Below are 24,163 nucleotides of genomic sequence, written 5' to 3'. Positions count from 1 at the left end.
GAGATCAACCACTTATAAACAGAGAGAGAGAGATCAACCACTTATAAACAGAGAGAGATCAACCACTTATATAAACAGGGAGAGATCAGCTACTAATTTAAACAGAAAGAGAGTGAGAGCGATCAACCACTTATATGAATATAGAGATAGAAAGATCAGCCACTTATATAAACAGAGAGATAGAGAGATCAACCACTTATATAAACAGAGAGAGAGAGATCAACCACTTATATAAACATAGAGAGAGATCAACCACTTATATAAGCAGAGAGAGATCAACCATTATATAAGCAGAGAGAGATCAACCACTTCTATAAACAGAGAGAGAGAGAGATCAACCACTTCTATAAATAGAGAGAGATCAGCCACTTCTATAAACAGAGAGAGATCAACCACTTCTATAAATAGAGAGAGATCAGCCACTTATATAAACAGAGAGAGAGATCAACCACTTCTATAAACAGAGAGAGATCAGCCCCTTATATAAACAGAGAGAGATCAACCACTTATGTAAATAGAGAGTGAGATCAACCACTTACATAAACAGAGAGAGATCAACCACTTATATAAACATAGAGAGAGATCAACCACTTATATAAACATAGAGAGATCAACCACTTCTATTAACAGAGAGAGAGAGTTCAACTACTTATAAACAGAGAGAGAGATCAACCACTTCTATAAACAGAGAGAGATCAACCACTTCTATAAACAGAGAGAGAGATCAACCACTTCTATTAACAGAGAGAGAGAGAGTTCAACTACTTATAAACAGAGAGAGAGATCAACCACTTCTATTAACAGGGAGAGAGATCAACCACTTATATAAACAGAGAGAGAGATCAACCACTTCTATAAACAGAGAGAGATCAACCACTTACATAAACTGAGAGAGATCAACAACATATATAATCAGAGAGAGATCAGCCACTTCTATGAACAGAGAGAGAGATCAACCACTTTTATAAACAGGGAGAGAGATCAACAACTTATATGAACAGAGAGAGAGATCAACCACTTTTATAAACTGAGAGAGATCAACAACATATATAATCAGAGAGAGATCAGCCACTTCTATTAACAGAGAGATCAACCACATATTTAAATGGAGAGAGTTCAAACACGAATATGTAGAGTGAGATACAGAGACAGAGAGAGAGAGAGAGAGAGAGAGAGATCAACCACTTATAAAAACAGAGAGAGAGATCAACCACTTATATAAACAGAAAGAGAGTGAGAGCGATCAACCACTTATATGAATATAGAGATAGAAAGATCAGCCACTTATATAAACAGAGAGATCAACCACTTCTATAAACAGGGAGAGATCAACCACTAATTTAAACAGAAAGAGAGTGAGAGCGATCAACCACTTATATGAATATAGAGATAGAAAGATCAGCCACTTATATAAACAGAGAGATAGAGAGATCAACCACTTATATAAACAGAGAGATAGAGAGATCAGCCACTTATATAAACATAGAGAGATCAGCCACTTATATAAACATAGAGAGATCAGCCACTTATATAAACATAGAGAGATCAACCACTTATATAAACAGAGAGAGAGATCAACCACTTATATAAACAGAGATCAACCACTTATATAAACATAGAGAGAGATCAACCACTTCCATAAACAGAGAGAGAGATCAACCACTTCCATAAACAGAGAGAGAGATCAACCACTTATTTAAACAGAGAGTGAGATCAACCACATATATAAACAGAGAGAGAGAGATCAACCACCTACATAAACAGAGAGAGAGATCAACCACTTCTATTAACAGAGTTCAACCACTTATATAAACAGAGATCAACCACTTATATAAACAGAGAGAGAGAGATCAACCACTTCCATAAACAGAGAGAGAGATCAACCACTTATTTAAACAGAGAGTGAGATCAACCACATATATAAACAGAGAGAGAGAGATCAACCACGTACATAAACAGAGAGAGAGATCAGCCACTTATATAAACAGAGACAGAGAGATCAACCACTTCTATAAACAGAGAGAGAGATCAACCACTTCTATAAACAGAGAGAGAGAGAGAGAGATCAACCACTTCTATAAACAGAGAGAGAGAGAGATCAACCACTTATGTAAATAGAGAGAGAGATCAACCACTTATATAAACAGAGAGAGAGAGAGAGATCAACCACTTATGTAAATAGAGAGAGAGATCAGCCACTTATATAAACAGAGAGAGCGATCAACCATTATATAAGCAGAGAGAGATCAACCACTTATATAAACAGAGAGAGATCAGCCACTTATATAAACAGAGAGAGAGATCAACCACTTCTATAAACAGAGAGAGAGAGATCAACCACTTATATAAACAGAGAGAGATCAGCCACTTATATAAACAGAGAGAGAGAGAGATCAACCACTTTATAAACAGCGAGAAATCAGCTACTTATATAAACAGAGAGAGATCAACCACTTATGTAAACAGAGAGTGAGATCAACCACTTACATAAACAGAGAGAGAGAGAGAGATCAACCACTTACATAAACAGAGAGAGAGAGATCAACCACTTATATAAACATAGAGAGAGATCAACCACTTATAAAAACATAGAGAGAGATCAACCACTTATATAAACAGAGGGTGAGATCAACCACTTATATAAACTGAGAGAGATCAACAACATATATAATCAGAGAGAGATCAGCCACTTCTATTAACAGAGAGAGAGATCAACCACTTTTATAAACAGGGAGAGAGATCAACCACTTATATGAACATAGATAGAGATCAACCACTTATATAAGGAGAGACAGACAGAGAGAGAGAGAGAGAGAGAGATCAACCACTTATAAACAGAGAGAGATCAACCACTTATATAAACAGGGAGAGATCAGCTACTAATTTCAACAGAAAGAGAGTGAGAGCGATCAACCACTTATATGAATATAGAGATAGAAAGATCAGCCACTTATATAAACAGAGAGATAGAGAGATCAACCACTTATATAAACAGAGAGAGAGAGAGATCAACCACTTATATAAACATAGAGAGAGATCAACAACTTATATAAGCAGAGAGAGATCAACCATTATATAAGCAGAGAGAGATCAACCACTTCTATAAACAGAGAGAGAGAGAGATCAACCAATTCTATAAATAGAGAGAGATCAGCCACTTCTATAAACAGAGAGAGATCAACCACTTCTATAAATAGAGAGAGATCAGCCACTTATATAAACAGAGAGAGAGATCAACCACTTCTATAAACAGAGAGAGAGAGATCAACCACTTATATAAACAGAGAGAGATCAACCACATATAACCAGAGAGAGAGAGAGAGAGATCAACCACTTATATAAACAGAGAGAGAAATCAACCACTTCTATAAACAGAGAGAGAGATCAACCACTTCTATAAACAGAGAGAGATCAGCCACTTATATAAACAGAGAGAGAGATAGATCAACCACTTCTATAAACAGAGAGAGAGATCAACCACTTATATAAACAGAGAGAGATCAGCCACTTATATAAACAGAGAGATCAACCACTTATGTAAACAGAGAGAGATCAGCCACTTATATAAACAGAGAGAGATCAACCACTTATGTAAATAGAGAGTGAGATCAACCACTTACATAAACAGAGAGAGAGAGATCAACCACTTATATAAACATAGAGAGAGATCAACCACTTATATAAACAGAGGGTGAGATCAACCACTTATATAAACATAGAGAGAGAGAGAGAGAGTTCAACTACTTATAAACAGAGAGAGAGAGATCAACCACTTCGAATAACAGAGAGAGAGATCAACCACTTCTATTAACAGAGAGATCAGCCACTTATATAAACTGAGAGAGATCAACAACTTATATAAGGAGAGACAGAGAGAGAGAGAGATCAACCACTTATAAACAGAGAGAGATCAACCACTTATATAAACAGGGAGAGATCAACCAATAATTTTAACAGAAGGAGAGTGAGAGCGATCAACCACTTATATGAATATAGAGATAGAAAGATCAGCCACTTATATAAACAGAGAGAGATCAACCACTTATATAAACATAGAGATAGAGAGATCAACCACTTATATAAACAGAGAGAGAGATCAACCACTTATATAAACATAGAGATAGAGAGATCAGCCACTTATATAAACAGAGAGAGAGATCAGCCACTTATATAAACAGAGAGAGAGTTCAACCACTTATATAAACAGAGAGAGAGAGAGAGATCAACCACATATAAGCAGAGAGAGATCAACCACGTATGTAAACAGAAAGAGAGAGAGAGAGAGAGATCAACCACTTATATAAACAGAGAGAGAGAGATCAACCACTTATATAAATAGAGAGAGATCAGCCACTTATATAAACAGAGAGAGAGATCAACCACTTCTATAAACAGAGAGAGATCAGCCCCTTATATAAACAGAGAGAGATCAACCACTTATGTAAACAGAGAGAGATCAGCCACTTATATAAACAGAGAGAGATCAACCACTTATGTAAATAGAGAGTGAGATCAACCACTCATGTGAATAGAGAGTGAGATCAACCACTTACATAAACAGAGAGAGAGATCAACCACTTCTATTAACAGAGTTCAACCACTTATATAAACAGAGATCGACCACTAATATAAACAGAGAGAGAGAGATCAACCACTTCCATAAACAGAGAGAGAGATCAACCACTTATTTAAACAGAGAGTGAGATCAACCACATATATAAACAGAGAGAGAGAGATCAACCACCTACATAAACAGAGAGAGAGATCAGCCACTTATATAAACAGAGAGAGAGAGATCAACCACTTCTATAAACAGAGAGAGAGAGATCAACCACTTCTATAAACAGAGAGAGAGAGAGAGAGAGATCAACCACTTCTATAAACATAGAGAGAGAGAGATCAACCACTTATGTAAATAAGGAGAGAGATCAACCACTTATATAAACAGAGAGAGAGAGAGAGAGATCAACCACTTATGTAAATAGAGAGAGATCAGCCACTTATATAAACAGAGAGAGCGATCAACCATTATATAAGCAGAGAGAGATCAACCACTTATGTAAACAGAGAGAGATCAGCCACTTATATAAACAGAGAGAGAGATCAACCTCTTCTATAAACAGAGAGAGAGAGAGATCAACCACATATAAACAGAGAGAGATCAGCCACTTATATAAACAGAGAGAGAGAGATCAACCACTTATGTAAACAGAGAGAGAGAGATCAACCACTTACATAAACAGAGAGAGAGAGATCAACCACTTACATAAACAGAGAGAGAGAGATCAACCACTTATATAAACATAGAGAGAGATCAACCACTTATATAAACATAGAGAGAGATCAACCACTTATATAAACAGAGGGTGAGATCAACCACTTATATAAACTGAGAGAGATCAACAACATATATAATCAGAGAGAGATCAGCCACTTATATAAACTGAGAGAGATCATCAACATATATAATCAGAGAGAGATCAGCCACTTCTATTAACAGAGAGAGAGATCAACCACTTTTATAAACAGGGAGAGAGATCAACCACTTATATGAACATAGAGAGAGATCAACCACTTATATAAGGAGAGACAGAGAGAGAGAGAGAGAGAGAGAGAGATCAACCACTTATACACAGAGAGAGAGAGATCAACCACTTCTATAAACAGAGAGAGAGAGAGAGAGATCAACCACTTCTATAAACAGAGAGAGAGAGAGTTCAACCACTTATGTAAATAGAGAGAGAGATCAACCACTTATATAAACAGAGAGAGAGAGAGAGATCAACCACTTATGTAAATAGACAGAGAGATCAACCACTTATATAAACAGAGAGAGCGATCAACCATTATATAAGCAGAGAGAGATCAACCACTTATATAAACAGAGAGAGATCAGCCACTTATATAAACAGAGAGAGAGATCAACCACTTCTATAAACAGAGAGAGAGAGATCAACCACTTATATAAACAGAGAGAGATCAGCCACTTATATAAACAGAGAGAGAGATCAACCACTTTCTAAACAGAGAGAAATCAGCTACTTATATAAACAGAGAGAGATCAACCACTTATGTAAACAGAGAGTGAGATCAACCACTTACATAAACAGAGAGAGAGAGAGATCAACCACTTACATAAACAGAGAGAGAGAGATCAACCACTTACATAAACAGAGAGAGAGAGATCAACCACTTATATAAACATAGAGAGAGATCAACCACTTATATAAACATAGAGAGAGATCAACCACTTACATAAACAGGGAGAGAGATCAACCACTTATATGAACATAGAGAGAGATCAACCACTTATATAAGGAGAGACAGAGAGAGAGAGAGAGAGAGAGAGATCAACCACTTATAAACAGAGAGAGAGAGATCAACCACTTATAAACAGAGAGAGATCAACCACTTATATAAACATTGAGAGATCAGCTACTAATTTAAACAGAAAGAGAGTGAGAGCGATCAACCACTTATATGAATATAGAGATAGAAAGATCAGCCACTTATATAAACAGAGAGATAGAGAGATCAACCACTTATATAAACAGAGAGAGAGAGATCAACCACTTATATAAACATAGAGAGAGATCAACCACTTATATAAGCAGAGAGAGATCAACCATTATATAAGCAGAGAGAGATCAACCACTTCTATAAACAGAGAGAGAGAGAGATCAACCACTTCTATAAATAGAGAGAGATCAGCCACTTCTATAAACAGAGAGAGATCAACCACTTCTATAAAAAGAGAGAGATCAGCCACTTATATAAACAGAGAGAGAGATCAACCACTTCTATAAACAGAGAGAGATCAGCCCCTTATATAAACAGAGAGAGATCAACCACTTATGTAAATAGAGAGTGAGATCAACCACTTACATAAACAGAGAGAGATCAACCACTTATATAAACATAGAGAGAGATCAACCACTTATATAAACATAGAGAGATCAACCACTTCTATTAACAGAGAGAGAGAGAGTTCAACTACTTATAAACAGAGAGAGAGATCAACCACTTCTATAAACAGAGAGAGATCAACCACTTCTATAAACAGAGAGAGAGATCAACCACTTCTATTAACAGTGAGAGAGAGAGTTCAACTACTTATAAACAGAGAGAGAGATCAACCACTTCTATTAACAGGGAGAGAGATCAACCACTTATATAAACAGAGAGAGAGATCAACCACTTCTATAAACAGAGAGAGATCAACCACTTCTATTAACAGAGAGAGAGATCAACCACTTATATAAACAGAGAGAGAGATCAACCACTTCTATAAACAGAGAGAGATCAACCACTTCTATTAACAGAGAGAGAGATCAACCACTTATATGAACAGAGAGAGAGATCAACCACTTCTATAAACAGAGAGAGATCAACCACTTCTATTAACAGAGAGAGAGATCAACCACTTCTATTAACAGAGAGAGAGATCAACCACTTATATAAACAGAGAGAGAGATCAACCACATATATAATCAGAGAGAGATCAACCACTTACATAAACTGAGAGAGATCAACAACATATATAATCAGAGAGAGATCAGCCACTTCTATGAACAGAGAGAGAGAGAGATCAACCACTTTTATAAACAGGGAGAGAGATCAACAACTTATATGAACAGAGAGAGAGATCAACCACTTTTATAAACTGAGAGAGATCAACAACATATATAATCAGAGAGAGATCAGCCACTTCTATTAACAGAGAGATCAACCACATATTTAAATGGAGAGAGTTCAAACACGAATATGTAGAGTGAGATACAGAGACAGAGAGAGAGAGAGAGAGAGAGAGAGAGAGAGAGAGAGATCAACCACTTATAAAAACAGAGAGAGAGATCAACCACTTATAAACAGAGAGAGATCAACCACTTATATAAACAGAAAGAGAGTGAGAGCGATCAACCACTTATATGAATATAGAGATAGAAAGATCAGCCACTTATATAAACAGAGAGATCAACCACTTCTATAAACAGGGAGAGATCAACCACTAATTTAAACAGAAAGAGAGTGAGAGCGATCAACCACTTATATGAATATAGAGATAGAAAGATCAGCCACTTATATAAACAGAGAGATAGAGAGATCAACCACTTATATAAACAGAGAGATAGAGAGATCAGCCACTTATATAAACATAGAGAGATCAGCCACTTATATAAACATAGAGAGATCAGCCACTTATATAAACATAGAGAGATCAACCACTTATATAAACAGAGAGAGAGATCAACCACTTATATAAACAGAGATCAACCACTTATATAAACATAGAGAGAGATCAACCACTTCCATAAACAGAGAGAGAGATCAACCACTTCCATAAACAGAGAGAGAGATCAACCACTTATTTAAACAGAGAGTGAGATCAACCACTTATTTAAACAGAGAGTGAGATCAACCACATATATAAACAGAGAGAGAGAGATCAACCACCTACATAAACAGAGAGAGAGATCAGACACTTATATAAACAGAGAGAGAGATCAACCACTTATATAAACAGAGAGAGAGAGAGATCAACCACTTATGTAAATAGAGAGAGAGATCAACCACTTCTATAAACAGAGAGAGAGAGAGATCAGCCACTTCTATAAACAGAGAGAGATCAACCACTTCTATAAATAGAGAGAGATCAGCCACTTATATAAACAGAGAGAGAGATCAACCACTTCTATAAACAGAGAGAGATCAGCCCCTTATATAAACAGAGAGAGATCAACCACTTACATAAACAGAGAGAGATCAACCACTTATATAAACATAGAGAGAGATCAACCACTTATATAAACATAGAGAGATCAACCACTTCTATTAACAGAGAGAGAGAGAGTTCAACTACTTATAAACAGAGAGAGAGATCAACCACTTCTATAAACAGAGAGAGATCAACCACTTCTATAAACAGAGAGAGAGATCAACCACTTCTATTAACAGAGAGAGAGAGAGTTCAACTACTTATAAACAGAGAGAGAGATCAACCACTTCTATTAACAGGGAGAGAGATCAACCACTTATATAAACAGAGAGAGAGATCAACCACTTATATAAACAGAGAGAGATCAACCACTTCTATTAACAGAGAGAGAGATCAACCACTTATATAAACAGAGAGAGAGATCAACCACTTATATAAACAGAGAGAGAGATCAACCACTTCTATTAACAGAGAGAGAGATCAACCACTTCTATTAACAGTGAGAGAGATCAACCACATATATAATCAGAGAGAGATCAACCACTTACATAAACTGAGAGAGATCAACAACATATATAATCAGAGAGAGATCAGCCACTTCTATTAACAGAGAGAGATCAACCACATATTTAAATGGAGAGAGTTCAAACACGAATATGTAGAGTGAGATACAGAGAGAGAGAGAGAGAGAGACAGAGAGATCAACCACTTATAAAAACGAGAGAGAGATCAACCACTTATAAACAGAGAGAGATCAACCACTTATATAAACAGAAAGATAGTGAGAGCGATCAACCACTTATATGAATATAGAGATAGAAAGATCAGCCACTTATATAAACAGAGAGATCAACCACTTCTATAAACAGGGAGAGATCAACCACTAATTTAAACAGAAAGAGAGTGAGAGCGATCAACCACTTATATGAATATAGAGATAGAAAGATCAGCCACTTATATAAACAGAGAGATAGAGAGATCAACCACTTATATAAACAGAGAGATAGAGAGATCAGCCACTTATATAAACATAGAGAGATCAGCCACTTATATAAACAGAGAGAGAGATCAACCACTTCTATAAACAGAGAGAGATCAGCCCCTTATATAAACAGAGAGAGATCAACCACTTATGTAAACAGAGAGAGATCAGCCACTTATATAAACAGAGAGAGATCAACCACTTATGTAAATAGAGAGTGAGATCAACCACTCATGTGAATAGAGAGTGAGATCAACCACTTACATAAACAGAGAGAGAGATCAACCACTTCTATTAACAGAGTTCAACCACTTATATAAACAGAGATCGACCACTAATATAAACAGAGAGAGAGAGATCAACCACTTCCATAAACAGAGAGAGAGATCAACCACTTATTTAAACAGAGAGTGAGATCAACCACATATATAAACAGAGAGAGAGAGATCAACCACCTACATAAACAGAGAGAGAGATCAGCCACTTATATAAACAGAGAGAGAGAGATCAACCACTTCTATAAACAGAGAGAGAGAGATCAACCACTTCTATAAACAGAGAGAGAGAGAGAGAGATCAACCACTTCTATAAACATAGAGAGAGAGAGATCAACCACTTATGTAAATAAGGAGAGAGATCAACCACTTATATAAACAGAGAGAGAGAGAGAGATCAACCACTTATGTAAATAGAGAGAGATCAGCCACTTATATAAACAGAGAGAGCGATCAACCATTATATAAGCAGAGAGAGATCAACCACTTATGTAAACAGAGAGAGATCAGCCACTTATATAAACAGAGAGAGAGATCAACCTCTTCTATAAACAGAGAGAGAGAGAGATCAACCACATATAAACAGAGAGAGATCAGCCACTTATATAAACAGAGAGAGAGAGATCAACCACTTATGTAAACAGAGAGAGAGAGATCAACCACTTACATAAACAGAGAGAGAGAGATCAACCACTTACATAAACAGAGAGAGAGAGATCAACCACTTATATAAACATAGAGAGAGATCAACCACTTATATAAACATAGAGAGAGATCAACCACTTATATAAACAGAGGGTGAGATCAACCACTTATATAAACTGAGAGAGATCAACAACATATATAATCAGAGAGAGATCAGCCACTTATATAAACTGAGAGAGATCATCAACATATATAATCAGAGAGAGATCAGCCACTTCTATTAACAGAGAGAGAGATCAACCACTTTTATAAACAGGGAGAGAGATCAACCACTTATATGAACATAGAGAGAGATCAACCACTTATATAAGGAGAGACAGAGAGAGAGAGAGAGAGAGAGAGAGATCAACCACTTATACACAGAGAGAGAGAGATCAACCACTTCTATAAACAGAGAGAGAGAGAGAGAGATCAACCACTTCTATAAACAGAGAGAGAGAGAGTTCAACCACTTATGTAAATAGAGAGAGAGATCAACCACTTATATAAACAGAGAGAGAGAGAGAGATCAACCACTTATGTAAATAGACAGAGAGATCAACCACTTATATAAACAGAGAGAGCGATCAACCATTATATAAGCAGAGAGAGATCAACCACTTATATAAACAGAGAGAGATCAGCCACTTATATAAACAGAGAGAGAGATCAACCACTTCTATAAACAGAGAGAGAGAGATCAACCACTTATATAAACAGAGAGAGATCAGCCACTTATATAAACAGAGAGAGAGATCAACCACTTTCTAAACAGAGAGAAATCAGCTACTTATATAAACAGAGAGAGATCAACCACTTATGTAAACAGAGAGTGAGATCAACCACTTACATAAACAGAGAGAGAGAGAGATCAACCACTTACATAAACAGAGAGAGAGAGATCAACCACTTACATAAACAGAGAGAGAGAGATCAACCACTTATATAAACATAGAGAGAGATCAACCACTTATATAAACATAGAGAGAGATCAACCACTTACATAAACAGGGAGAGAGATCAACCACTTATATGAACATAGAGAGAGATCAACCACTTATATAAGGAGAGACAGAGAGAGAGAGAGAGAGAGAGAGAGATCAACCACTTATAAACAGAGAGAGAGAGATCAACCACTTATAAACAGAGAGAGATCAACCACTTATATAAACATTGAGAGATCAGCTACTAATTTAAACAGAAAGAGAGTGAGAGCGATCAACCACTTATATGAATATAGAGATAGAAAGATCAGCCACTTATATAAACAGAGAGATAGAGAGATCAACCACTTATATAAACAGAGAGAGAGAGATCAACCACTTATATAAACATAGAGAGAGATCAACCACTTATATAAGCAGAGAGAGATCAACCATTATATAAGCAGAGAGAGATCAACCACTTCTATAAACAGAGAGAGAGAGAGATCAACCACTTCTATAAATAGAGAGAGATCAGCCACTTCTATAAACAGAGAGAGATCAACCACTTCTATAAAAAGAGAGAGATCAGCCACTTATATAAACAGAGAGAGAGATCAACCACTTCTATAAACAGAGAGAGATCAGCCCCTTATATAAACAGAGAGAGATCAACCACTTATGTAAATAGAGAGTGAGATCAACCACTTACATAAACAGAGAGAGATCAACCACTTATATAAACATAGAGAGAGATCAACCACTTATATAAACATAGAGAGATCAACCACTTCTATTAACAGAGAGAGAGAGAGTTCAACTACTTATAAACAGAGAGAGAGATCAACCACTTCTATAAACAGAGAGAGATCAACCACTTCTATAAACAGAGAGAGAGATCAACCACTTCTATTAACAGTGAGAGAGAGAGTTCAACTACTTATAAACAGAGAGAGAGATCAACCACTTCTATTAACAGGGAGAGAGATCAACCACTTATATAAACAGAGAGAGAGATCAACCACTTCTATAAACAGAGAGAGATCAACCACTTCTATTAACAGAGAGAGAGATCAACCACTTATATAAACAGAGAGAGAGATCAACCACTTCTATAAACAGAGAGAGATCAACCACTTCTATTAACAGAGAGAGAGATCAACCACTTATATGAACAGAGAGAGAGATCAACCACTTCTATAAACAGAGAGAGATCAACCACTTCTATTAACAGAGAGAGAGATCAACCACTTCTATTAACAGAGAGAGAGATCAACCACTTATATAAACAGAGAGAGAGATCAACCACATATATAATCAGAGAGAGATCAACCACTTACATAAACTGAGAGAGATCAACAACATATATAATCAGAGAGAGATCAGCCACTTCTATGAACAGAGAGAGAGAGAGATCAACCACTTTTATAAACAGGGAGAGAGATCAACAACTTATATGAACAGAGAGAGAGATCAACCACTTTTATAAACTGAGAGAGATCAACAACATATATAATCAGAGAGAGATCAGCCACTTCTATTAACAGAGAGATCAACCACATATTTAAATGGAGAGAGTTCAAACACGAATATGTAGAGTGAGATACAGAGACAGAGAGAGAGAGAGAGAGAGAGAGAGAGAGAGAGAGAGAGATCAACCACTTATAAAAACAGAGAGAGAGATCAACCACTTATAAACAGAGAGAGATCAACCACTTATATAAACAGAAAGAGAGTGAGAGCGATCAACCACTTATATGAATATAGAGATAGAAAGATCAGCCACTTATATAAACAGAGAGATCAACCACTTCTATAAACAGGGAGAGATCAACCACTAATTTAAACAGAAAGAGAGTGAGAGCGATCAACCACTTATATGAATATAGAGATAGAAAGATCAGCCACTTATATAAACAGAGAGATAGAGAGATCAGCCACTTATATAAACATAGAGAGATCAGCCACTTATATAAACATAGAGAGATCAGCCACTTATATAAACATAGAGAGATCAACCACTTATATAAACAGAGAGAGAGATCAACCACTTATATAAACAGAGATCAACCACTTATATAAACATAGAGAGAGATCAACCACTTCCATAAACAGAGAGAGAGATCAACCACTTCCATAAACAGAGAGAGAGATCAACCACTTATTTAAACAGAGAGTGAGATCAACCACTTATTTAAACAGAGAGTGAGATCAACCACATATATAAACAGAGAGAGAGAGATCAACCACCTACATAAACAGAGAGAGAGATCAGACACTTATATAAACAGAGAGAGAGATCAACCACTTATATAAACAGAGAGAGAGAGAGATCAACCACTTATGTAAATAGAGAGAGAGATCAACCACTTCTATAAACAGAGAGAGAGAGAGATCAGCCACTTCTATAAACAGAGAGAGATCAACCACTTCTATAAATAGAGAGAGATCAGCCACTTATATAAACAGAGAGAGAGATCAACCACTTCTATAAACAGAGAGAGATCAGCCCCTTATATAAACAGAGAGAGATCAACCACTTACATAAACAGAGAGAGATCAACCACTTATATAAACATAGAGAGAGATCAACCACTTATATAAACATAGAGAGATCAACCACTTCTATTAACAGAGAGAGAGAGAGTTCAACTACTTATAAACAGAGAGAGAGATCAACCACTTCTATAAACAGAGAGAGATCAACCACTTCTATAAACAGAGAGAGAGATCAACCACTTCTATTAACAGAGAGAGAGAGAGTTCAACTACTTATAAACAGAGAGAGAGATCAACCACTTCTATTAACAGGGAGAGAGATCAACCACTTATATAAACAGAGAGAGAGATCAACCACTTATATAAACAGAGAGAGATCAACCACTTCTATTAACAGAGAGAGAGATCAACCACTTATATAAACAGAGAGAGAGATCAACCACTTATATAAACAGAGAGAGAGATCAACCACTTCTATTAACAGAGAGAGAGATCAACCACTTCTATTAACAGTGAGAGAGATCAACCACATATATAATCAGAGAGAGATCAACCACTTACATAAACTGAGAGAGATCAACAACATATATAATCAGAGAGAGATCAGCCACTTCTATTAACAGAGAGAGATCAACCACATATTTAAATGGAGAGAGTTCAAACACGAATATGTAGAGTGAGATACAGAGAGAGAGAGAGAGAGAGAGACAGAGAGATCAACCACTTATAAAAACAGAGAGAGAGATCAACCACTTATAAACAGAGAGAGATCAACCACTTATATAAACAGAAAGATAGTGAGAGCGATCAACCACTTATATGAATATAGAGATAGAAAGATCAGCCACTTATATAAACAGAGAGATCAACCACTTCTATAAACAGGGAGAGATCAACCACTAATTTAAACAGAAAGAGAGTGAGAGCGATCAACCACTTATATGAATATAGAGATAGAAAGATCAGCCACTTATATAAACAGAGAGATAGAGAGATCAACCACTTATATAAACAGAGAGATAGAGAGATCAGCCACTTATATAAACATAGAGAGATCAGCCACTTATATAAACATAGAGAGATCAGCCACTTATATAAACATAGAGAGATCAACCACTTATATAAACAGAGAGAGAGATCAACCACTTATATAAACAGAGATCAACCACTTATATAAACATAGAGAGAGATCAACCACTTCCATAAACAGAGAGAGAGATCAACCACTTCCATAAACAGAGAGAGAGATCAACCACTTATTTAAACAGAGAGTGAGATCAACCACTTATTTAAACAGAGAGTGAGATCAACCACATATATAAACAGAGAGAGAGAGATCAACCACCTACATAAACAGAGAGAGAGATCAGCCACTTATATAAACAGAGAGAGAGAGATCAACCACTTATATAAACAGAGAGAGAGAGAGATCAACCACTTATGTAAATAGAGAGAGAGATCAACCACTTATATAAACAGAGAGAGAGAGAGATCAACCACTTATATAAACAGAGAGAGAGAGAGAGAGAGATCAACCACTTATGTAAATAGAGAGAGAGATCAACCACTTATATAAACAGAGAGAGAGAGAGATCAACCACTTATATAAACATAGAGAGAGATCAACCACTTATATAAACAGAGGGTGAGATCAACCACTTATATAAACATAGAGAGAGAGAGAGTTCAACTACTTATAAACAGAGAGAGAGAGATCAACCACTTCTATAAACAGAGAGAGAGAGATCAACCACTTCTATAAACAGAGAGAGAGATCAACCACTTCTATTAACAGAGAGAGAGATCAACCACTTCTATTAACAGAGAGAGAGAGAGATCAACCACTTCTATTAACAGAGAGAGAGATCAACCACTATTTTAAACATAGAGAGAGAGATCAACCACTTATAAACAGAGAGAGAGAGAGATCAACCACTTATATAAACAGAGAGAGATCAACCACTTATATAAACAGAGAGAGAGATCAACCACTTATATAAACAGAGGGTGAGATCAACCACTTATATAAACTGAGAGAGATCAACAACATATATAATCAGAGAGAGATCAGCCACTTCTATTAACAGAGAGAGAGATCAACCACTTTTATAAACAGGGAGAGAGATCAACCACTTATATGAACATAGAGAGAGATCAACCACTTATATAAGGAGAGACAGAGAGAGAGAGAGAGAGAGAGAGAGAGAGATCAACCACTTATAAACAGAGAGAGATCAACCATTTATATAAACAGGGAGAGATCAGCTACTAATTTAAACAGAAAGAGAGTGAGAGCGATCAACCACTTATATGAATATAGAGATAGAAAGATCAGCCACTTATATAAACAGAGAGATAGAGAGATCAACCACTTATATAAACAGAGAGAGAGAGATCAACCACTTATATAAACATAGAGAGAGATCAACCACTTATATAAGCAGAGAGAGATCAACCATTATATAAGCAGAGAGAGATCAACCACTTCTATAAACACAGAGAGAGAGAGATCAACCACTTCTATAAATAGAGAGAGATCAGCCATTTCTATAAACAGAGAGAGATCAACCACTTCTATAAATAGAGAGAGATCAGCCACTTATATAAACAGAGAGAGAGATCAACCACTTCTATAAACAGAGAGAGATCAGCCCCTTATATAAACAGAGAGAGATCAACCACTTATGTAAATAGAGAGTGAGATCAACCACTTATGTAAATAGAGAGTGAGATCAACCCCTTACATAAACAGAGAGAGATCAACCACTTATATAAACATAGAGAGAGATCAACCACTTATATAAACATAGAGAGATCAACCACTTCTATTAACAGAGAGAGAGAGAGTTCAACTACTTATAAACAGAGAGAGAGATCAACCACTTCTATAAACAGAGAGAGATCAACCACTTCTATAAACAGAGAGAGAGATCAACCACTTCTATTAACAGAGAGAGAGAGAGTTCAACTACTTATAAACAGAGAGAGAGATCAACCACTTCTATTAACAGGGAGAGAGATCAACCACTTATATAAACAGAGAGAGAGATCAACCACTTCTATAAACAGAGAGAGATCAACCACTTCTATTAACAGAGAGAGAGATCAACCACTTATATAAACAGAGAGAGAGATCAACCACTTCTATAAACAGAGAGAGATCAACCACTTCTATTAACAGAGAGAGAGATCAACCACTTCTATTAACAGAGAGAGAGATCAACCACTTATATAAACAGAGAGATAGATCAACCACATATATAATCAGAGAGAGATCAACCACTTACATAAACTGAGAGAGATCAACAACATATATAATCAGAGAGAGATCAGCCACTTCTATGAACAGAGAGAGAGATCAACCACTTTTATAAACAGGGAGAGAGATCAACAACTTATATGAACAGAGAGAGAGATCAACCACTTTTATAAACTGAGAGAGATCAACAACATATATAATCAGAGAGAGATCAGCCACTTCTATTAACAGAGAGAGAGATCAACCACTTTTATAAACAGGGAGAGAGATCAACCACTTATATGAACATAGATAGAGATCAACCACTTATATAAACAGAGAGAGAGATCAACCACTTATATAAACAGAGATCAACCACTTATATAAACATAGAGAGAGATCAACCACTTCCATAAACAGAGAGAGAGATCAACCACTTCCATAAACAGAGAGAGAGATCAACCACTTATTTAAACAGAGAGTGAGTTCAACCACTTATTTAAACAGAGAGTGAGATCAACCACATATATAAACAGAGAGAGAGAGAGAGATCAACCACTTATATAAACAGAGAGAGAGAGAGATCAACCACTTATATAAACATAGAGAGAGATCAACCACTCATATAAACAGAGGGTGAGATCAACCACTTATATAAACATATAGAGAGAGAGAGTTCAACTACTTATAAACAGAGAGAGAGAGATCAACCACTTCTATAAACAGAGAGAGAGAGATCAACCACTTCTATAAACAGAGAGAGAGATCAACCACTTCTATTAACAGAGAGAGAGATCAACCACTTCTATTAACAGAGAGAGAGATCAACCACTATTTTAAACATAGAGAGAGAGATCAACCACTTATAAACAGAGAGAGAGAGATCAACCACTTATATAAACAGAGAGAGATCAACCACTTATATAAACAGAGAGAGAGAGATCAACCACTTATATAAACAGAGAGAGATCAACCACTTATATAAACAGAGAGAGGTCAACCACTTATATGAACAGAGAGAGAGATCAACCACTTCTATAAACAGAGAGATCAACCACTTACAATTGAAGTCGGAAGTTTACATACACTTAGGTTGGAGTCATTAAAACCTGTTTTTTAACCACTCCAGACATTTCTTGTTAACAAACTATAGTTTTGGCAAGTCGGTACGGACACTTACTTTGTGCATGACACAAGTAATTTTTCCAACAACCGTATCACAATTCCAGCGGGTCAGAAGTTTGCATACACTTAGTTGACTGTGCCTTTAAAAAAGCTTGGAAAGTTCCAGAAAATGATGTCATGGCATTAGAGGCTTCTGATAGGCTAATTGACATCATTTGAGTCAATTGGAGGTTTACCTGTGGAAGTATTTCAAGGCCTACTTTCAAACTCAGTGCCTCTGCTTGACATCATGGGAAAATCAAAAGAAATCAGCCAAGACCGCTGAAAAACAATTGGAGACCTCGACAAGTCTGATTCATCCTTGGGAGCAATTTCCAAACGCCTGAAGGTACCATGTCCATCTGTACAAACAATAGTACGCAAGAATAAACACCATGGGACCACGCAGCCGTCATACCGCTCAGGAAGGAGACGCATTCTGTCTCCTAGAGATGAACGTACTTTGGTGCTAAAAGTGCAAATCAATCCCAGAACACCATCAAATTTGATCATTAGAAAACCCTTTTTGCAAATATGTTAGCACAGCTGAAAACTGTTGTTCTGATTAAAGAAGCAATAAAACTGGTGTTCTTTAGACTAGTTGAGTCCCTGGAGCATCAACATTTGTGGGTTCGATTACAGGCTCAAAATGGCCAGAAACAAATAACTTTCTTCTGAAACTCTATTGTTGTTCTGAGAAATGAAGGCTATTCCATGCAAGAAATTGCCAAGAAACCGAAGATCTCGTACAACTCTGTGTACTACTCTCTTCACAGAACAGCGTAAACTGGCTCTAACCAGAATAGAAAGAGGAGTGGGAGGCCCCGGTGCACAACTGAGCAAGAGGACAAGTACATTAGAGTGTCTAGTTTGAGAAACACAAGTCCTCAAATGTCAGCTTCATTAAATAGTACCCGCAAAACCCCAGTGAAGAGGCGATAAAGGGATGCTGGCCTTCTATGAGAGACAGGGTGAGTGACAGAGAGGGAGACAGAGAGGGAGACAGAGAGGGAGACGGAGAGGGAGACGGAGAGAGAGGGAGAGAGTGAGAGAGACAGAGCAAGAGCGACAGATGGAGCGACAGAAAGGGAGACAGAGAGGGAGACAGAGACAGGGAGATAGAGATAGCGGCAGAGGGAGCGGCAGAGAGAGCGGCGGAGACGGAGACAGAGACAGAGACGGAGAGAGACAGACAGAGGGAAACAGACTGATAGGGAGAGAGGGAGACTGATAGGGAGAGAGGGAGACTGATAGGGAGAGAGGGAGACTGATAATGAGACTGATAGGGAGAGAGGGAGACTGATTGGGAGACTGATAGGGAGAGAGGGAGACTGATAGGGAGACTGATAGGGAGAGAGGGAGACTGATAGGGAGACCGATAGGGAGACTGATAGGGAGAGAGGGAGACAGATAGGGAGAGAGGGAGACAGATAGGGAGACTGATAGGGAAAGAGGGAGACTGATTGGGATAGAGGGAGACAGGGAGAGAGGGAGATAGATAGGGAGACTTAGGGAAAGAGGGAGACTGATAATGAGACTGATAGGGAGAGAGGGAGACTGATAATGAGGCTGATAGGGAGAGAGGGAGACTGATAATGAGACTGATAGGGAGAGAGGGAGACTGATAGGAAGAGAGGGAGACTGATGGGGAGACTGATAGGGAGAGAGGGACACTGATTGGGATAGAGGGAGACTGATTGGGATAGAGGGAGACTGATTGGGATAGAGGGAGACTGATTGGGAGAGAGGGAGACAGATAGGGAAAGAGGGAGACTGATAATGAGACTGATAGGGAGAGAGGGAGACTGATAATGAGACTGATAGGGAGAGAGGGAGACTGATAATGAGACTGATAGGGAGAGAGGGAGACTGATAGGAAGAGAGGGAGACTGATAGGGAGACTGATAGGGAGAGAGGGAGACTGATTGGGATAGAGGGAGACTGATTGGGATAGAGGGAGACTGATTGGGATAGAGGGAGACTGATTGGGATAGAGGGAGACTGATTGGGATAGAGGGAGACTGATTGGGAGAGAGGGAGACAGATAGGGAGAGAGGGAGACAGATAGGGAGACTGATAGGGAGACTGTTAGGGAAAGAGGGAGACAGATAGGGAGACAGAGAGAGGGAGACAGAGAGAGAGAGGGTGACAGAGAGGGTGACAGAGAGAGAGAGACAGAGAGAGGGAGACCAGCCTGAAGTATAAGCCTACACAGAACTGAACCTTCCAGAAATGTTTTTATGTTAAACTATATATTTAGGAAAAACATGATCATAATAATAGTTATATTTATTACAGTAAGACAGTAGTGGTATAGTGGTATCCATGGTAATGAACGAGGCCAGAAGGAAACACATACAACACAACAGGGATCGTGTTAGTGTGATATGTTTGCCACAGATCTCAAGAAAAACATAAAAACACTATATTTCTGCTTCTACAACAACGCCACCATTAAAGTCTAATTTTACCACCATAACATGGAATCAACATAATACCTGTCATTTTTAAACCATGTTGACAGTTAACATTAGCTTGGGAAGCAATGAAGCATGTAGCCATTAGGCGCTAGCTGGTTGCGAGCCAGGAAGCGGGCTGGCTGGAAAAGGTTATCTGTTTTTAGTTGTGACAGTTTGAGATAACATATTAGGGGAGTTGATTATCGTTGTGACAGTTTGAGATAACATATTAGGGGAGTTGATTATCGTTGTGACAGTTTGCGATAACATATTATGGGAGTTGATTATCGTTGTGACAGTTTGAGATAACATGTTAGGGGAGTTGATTATCGTTGTGACAGTTTGAGGTAACATGTTAGGGGAGTTGATTATCGTTGTGACAGTTTGAGATAACATGTTAGGGGAGTTGATTATCGTTGTGACAGTTTGAGATAACATATTAGGGGAGTTCATTATCATTGTGACAGTTTGAGATAACATGTTAGGGGAGTTGATTATTGTTGTGACAGTTTGAGATAACATGTTAGGGGAGTTGATTATCGTTGTGACAGTTTGAGATAACATGTTAGGGGAGTTGATTATCGTTGTGACAGTTTGAGATAACATGTTAGGGGAGTTGATTATCATTGTGACAGTTTGAGATAACATGTTAGGGGAGTTGATTATCGTTGTGACAGTTTGAGATAACATGTTAGGGGAGTTGATTATCGTTGTGACAGTTTGAGATAACATATTAGGGGAGTTGATTATCGTTGTGACAGTTTGAGATAACATGTTAGGGGAGTTGATTATCATTTAATGTAAGTGATTAGTGCATCTTGTTCATCTCATTGCAGGCTTTATTTTGTGTCACAATAATTATTATGTACCATAACTTTATTTTGCATCATGTCACCCAAAATGTCCATAGTACACAAACGTTCTTACATTTTTTATATCGCAGCAATCATAACCACATCTAATTCCATTTCAGGAGTGAGGCCACAAACAGTTTTTTGTTGTTGCATTTTTTGATTATGTCCCCTTGAAATCCATTCTGACACCTTGAAATTCATTCTGACACCTTGAAATCCATTCTGACACCTTGAAATCCATTCTGACACCTTGAAATTCATTCTGACACCTTGAAATCCATTCTGACACCTTGAAATCCATTCTGACACCTTGAAAACCATTCTGTCCCCTTGAAAACCATTCTGTCCCCTTGAAAACCATTCTGTTCCCTTGAAATTAATTCTGTTCCCTTGAAAACCATTCTGTTCCCTTGAAAACCATTCTGTCACCTTGAAAACCATTCTGTTCCCTTGAAAACCATTCTGTCCCCTTGAAAACCATTCTGTTCCCTTGAAAACCATTCTGTTCCCTTGAAAACCATTCTGTCCCCTTGAAAACCATTCTGTCCCCTTGAAAACCATTTTGTCCCCTTGAAAACCATTCTGTTTTTGATTTGTTCTTTTAAGACTGTATTGCACTGTTGAAATGCCCACGCCACAATTTCCTCATCAAATAAACAAAGCCCAGGCCTTACTGATTTAAAACAGCACAGGCATGATGTGATCTAACAATCAGTAGCTCTGAAAACAGTTTACACTGTAACGGTGCTTATGATGTATTGTTGCTTACCTCCTCTCTCTCTTCTCCTTCTCTCTTCTCTTCTCTTCTCTCCTCCTCTCTTCTCCTCTCTCTCTTCTCCTTCTCTCTTCTCTTCTCTCCTCCTCTCTTCTCTTCTCTTCTCTCCTCCTCTCGCTCTTCTCCTCTCTTCTCTTCTCTTTACCTCTCTTCTCTTCTCTTTACCTCTCTTCTCTTCTCCTCTCCTCCTCTCTTCTCCTCTCGCTCTTCTCCTCTCTTATCCTCTCTCCTCCTCTCTCTCTTCTCCTTCTCTTATCCTCTCTCCTCCTCTCTCTCTTCTCCTTCTCTTATCCTCTCTCCTCCTCTCTCTCTTCTCCTTCTCTCCTTTTCTCCTTCTCTCCTCTTCTCTCTTCTCCTTCTCTCTTCTCTCCTCTCCTCCTCTCTTCTCTCCTCCTCTCTCTCTTCTCCTTCTCTCTTCTCTCCTCTCCTCTCTCTCTTCTCTTCTCTCCTCCTCTCTCTCTTCTCCTTCTCTCTTCTCTCCTCCTCTCTCTTCTCCTTCTCTCTTCTCTTCTCTCCTCTCTCCTCCTCTCTTCTCGTAATTAACCTCTTTATGTATCTCCTATAAAAGTGCCCATAAATGGTAAGTCACCAGGGCCCCCTGGTCTTGGCCTTGGTTTGGGGAAGGAGGTGATGTCACAGGAACACACAGATGACAGTGAGAGAGCTGATTCGTGGATATAACTATTATTATTCTATTATGACATCTGCATGGCCAGTGGACATTTCACCTCCCCTCGGTTTCCACCTTGAAGCCATTAGCCTTGTCTAGCATGATCACAGTACACCATTCATGGCTGCATTATCATGCATTATCTCCTGTTTTGTTTTTGGGGGAGGGGGGGGGGTTGTTTTTGTTTGTTTGCATTGTATTGGTTGTATTGAGCAAAGTTGCTTGGATGGTACCTGCCTGACTGCATCCGCCATTGTGTTGCACTGAAGCCACAAGCATCCACATCCACAAGACATCTTCATGACCATCTTATCTCTGCCTCTTTCTGCCACTGACAGGGGTCTGAGGGGAATTGAAAATACAACATCCCTAATGTCAATATGAGGTGTATCAAAATAAACTAAATATATTACTTTACTCCTTTTAAATAATTTGTTTTTAATGCCTCTACTTCCCACATCATAGTATTACTGAGTACTTCCCACATCATAGTATTACTGAGTACTTCCAACATCATAGTAATACTGACTACTTCCCACATCATAATAATACTGACTACTTCCCACATCATAGTATTACTGACTACTTCCCACATCATAGTATTACTGACTACTTCCCACATCATAATAATACTGACTACTTCCCACATCATAGTATTACTGACTACTTCCCACATCATAATAATACTGACTACTTCCCACATCATAGTTTTACTGACTACTTCCCACATCATAATAATACTGACTACTTCCCACATCATAATAATACTGACTACTTCCCACATCATAGTATTACTGACTACTTCCCACATCATAATAATACTGACTACTTACCACATCATAGTATTACTGACTACTTCCCACATCATAATAATACTGACTACTTCCCACATCATAATAATACTGACTACTTCCCACATCATAG

The 24,163-nt window shown here is 37.8% G+C and overlaps 1 protein-coding gene across 3 annotated transcripts in view; it reads left to right on the top strand.

The window, feature by feature from the left end:
* LOC106596771 (receptor-type tyrosine-protein phosphatase mu) overlaps positions 1–24,163 on the top strand; it is a 548,750-nt gene that overhangs the window by 374,409 nt on the left and 150,178 nt on the right. The gene's annotated exons all lie outside the window — the stretch shown is intronic.

This window comes from Salmo salar, chromosome ssa03 (assembly GCF_905237065.1).
Source record: "Salmo salar chromosome ssa03, Ssal_v3.1, whole genome shotgun sequence".
NCBI lineage: Eukaryota > Metazoa > Chordata > Actinopteri > Salmoniformes > Salmonidae > Salmo > Salmo salar.
The sequence above is the reverse complement of the archived record's forward strand: the minus strand, read 5'-3'. Positions and strand labels throughout refer to the sequence as shown.